The sequence below is a fragment of the Podarcis gaigeae genome, assembly GCF_964106915.1.
Source record: "Podarcis gaigeae genome assembly, chromosome: 2".
Lineage (NCBI taxonomy): Eukaryota > Metazoa > Chordata > Lepidosauria > Squamata > Lacertidae > Podarcis > Podarcis gaigeae.
Genome location: NC_139679.1, coordinates 125,449,861 through 125,452,697, shown reverse-complemented (window position 1 = coordinate 125,452,697; position 2,837 = coordinate 125,449,861). Strand labels below are relative to the sequence as shown.

Below are 2,837 nucleotides of genomic sequence, written 5' to 3'. Positions count from 1 at the left end.
TGCTGGTAGAAAAGCCAAGAGCCCCCAAGAAGTTGCAACTAGGAGAAAACACATGGCAGATCCAGCTGTCAAAGGGCTCTGCTTACGACCCGCTCAGGGCTCGAGTTTGGAGCAGCCCCTCGCCACCAGCTCCTGGAGTGGGTGGGTGTCTCTATCCTCAAAACAAAAGCCTGTGTGGGATCACTGAACCCCGGGGGGGGGGGGGTTCTGCATGGTGAAGCTGCCCTCTGCCTATGGGTCACCACGGGGGCCACCCCAACTCTCTGCATTCCCCCCTCCCAGGGGCATTTCCTGACCCCCTCTGGGTGTGTGGAGACGGGGGAAGGGGGCAGCCACCCCCCAGGGTCCCTCCCCACCCAGCTCCCCTTTGCCCCCCCACCTCCAATGGATCCCCCCAGGCACCCCTGGAGCCCCCTCCCCACCCAAGCTCCCTCCCCCATTCACCCCCCCAGCACCCATGGCGCCCTCTCCTCGCCCCTTGGTGCCCCCACCCCCAACACCTGCCCCCTCCCCGACTCACGTCCCGCTAAAGCTCCTCCTCCCGACCTCTAACCCGAGGAACTTCCGCCCGCAGCGCGTCCGCGTCACCCAGGATCCCCCGCGGTCTCGCTCCTTCCCGCACAGGCGCAGAGGAGCCGCCAGCGCCTTTGGATGCGTTACTTCCGCCCTCCGCCAAGATGGCGGCTTAAAAACAGTACTGGAACGTAGTCCTAGAGCGGCCGCCTCGGAGACCCGGGTCGACTATGAACACTTCCCCCGCCGCAAAGCATCCCGGGAAGTGAAGTTTGTCCCCCAGCGGAGCTCCAGTTCCCGGAGCCCTTGACAAACTACAGTTCCCAGGAGGGGATTTTTTTGTGGGGGGGAACGGTTGGTTGGAGAAAAGTAAAGTGTTTCTGAATGCATCGTGTGAATGCGACCCACGTGTCTGGCTGGGCCACGTGTAATCGGGTTTGCGCGCTTTTTTTATTGGCTTTCCCCTTCGTTTTTGTTTCTATTATGTATTTTCATGCTGTGAGCCGCCCTGGGATATTTGAGGACGGGCAGGGTCCAAATTTAATAATGCTAAATAAATAAATTAATAAATGGGCTGTATCTACGTTTGTGTGTTTGTTTGTAAACTTTGGGGACCCGCATCGCCTCCTGTCTGTCGATAAATAAATAAGCATATGAGGAATTCTCAATGGACTGAGTACTGTTTTTTTAACAGATGTCAAATAATTTTTAAACTTCCCTTTCTGGTTATGACTTTCCACAAAAAAACAGGATACTGAGTTGGCCCTTGGACAGTCAGATGGAGGAAAGGCACAAGGGCGCATGGACGGAAGTGGGCAGGGCAGAGATTTAAGAGATCCACAGGGTAATCTGTCGCTTTGACTCAGAAGTCATTTTTATAAATGATCTGATTCAAGGTCACAGGCCTATATTTCCCCCCTCTCCCTCTTTAACTCTTGGTCCTCTGCTTCCCTGGCTCCAGATTATTCCACTTTCCTTATGTGCAATAGAAAGGGGTTTTTTTTTGGGGGGGGGGGGTTTCTTCACTGATGCCCCTCCTCCTTATTCCGAATCTACACTCTTGGTGGCTCATTTAGAAGTTGGTTCCTTTTGGGATGTATGCATCTGAAATATACTCGGAGTCGAGTGTGGATTTCATGCTCTTTATTCAGCTCATAGTGGTGAGGAGGAATGAAAGTTCCCCCAAAATGTCTGCTTTATATACATTATTTACACACTGGGCCACACGTGATTGGCTAATTCCGGGATTCTCCCATAGGCCAATCCAAACCCCAAAAGCAGGAGCCATGGGGTTGCCACATGGGGACGATGAAGGAAAATGGGGCCACCAAGAGCCTGCCCTGGAGCTCCTCCTTTCCCCTGTTGGAAGTTGTTGTTGTTGTTGTTTAGTCGTTTAGTCGTGTCCGACTCTTCGTGACCCCATGGACCAGAGAACGCCAGGCACCTCTGTCCTCCACTGCCTCCCGCAGTTTGGTCAAACTCATGCTGGTAACCTCGAAAACACTATCCAACCATCTCGTCCTCTGCCGTCCCCTTCTCCTTGTGCCCTCCATCTTTCCCAACATCAGGGTCTTCTCCAGGGAGTCTTCTCTTCTCATGAGGTGGCCAAAGTACTGGAGCCTCAGCTTCACAATCTGTCCTTCCAGTGAGCACTCAGGGTTGATTTCCTTCAGTATGGAGAGGTTTGATCTTCTTGCAGTCCATGGGACTCTCAAGAGTCTCCTCCAGCACCATAATTCAAAAGCATCAATTCTTTGGCGATCAGCCTTCTTTATGGTCCAGCTCTGTTGGAAGTAGACTTTGATAAAAGTATCCCATTATTCAGCTGCATTATGAGGGAGGCTGAAAAAGAAAATTTAAGGTCTTATATATATCGATAATAAAGGAGCATGATCAATTAAGTGGTTCCTCACAGGAAAGGGAAACTGCTCTCTGTCTATGTACATGCCCTCTGTTCCTACTTACCGTATTTTTCGCTCTATAAGATGCACCAAACCACAAGACGCACCTAGTTTTTGGAGGAGGAAAACAAGAAAAAATATATTCTGAATCTCAGAAGCCAGAACAGCAACAGGGATCACTGCGAAGTGAAAGCAGCAATCCCTCTTGCTGTTCTGGCTTCTGGGATAGCTGTGCAGCCTGCATTCACTTCATAAGACGCACACACATTTCCCCTTACTTTTTAGGAGGGAAAAAGTGAGTCTTATAGAGCAAAAAATACGGTACTTTTTAAAAAATCTCTGCATAATAATCCTCCACCCCTTGAGCCACATTTTCCACTCCCCTTTGACCTTGAGAAATTTATGAATCAACTGCACAGTCCC

General features: G+C 50.9%; 1 protein-coding gene across 1 annotated transcript in view; it reads right to left on the bottom strand.

Annotated features, from left to right (window-relative positions):
* The window catches only part of LOC310837618 (uncharacterized protein), a 100,801-nt gene that overhangs the window by 10,087 nt on the left and 87,877 nt on the right, over positions 1-2,837 (bottom strand). The gene's annotated exons all lie outside the window — the stretch shown is intronic.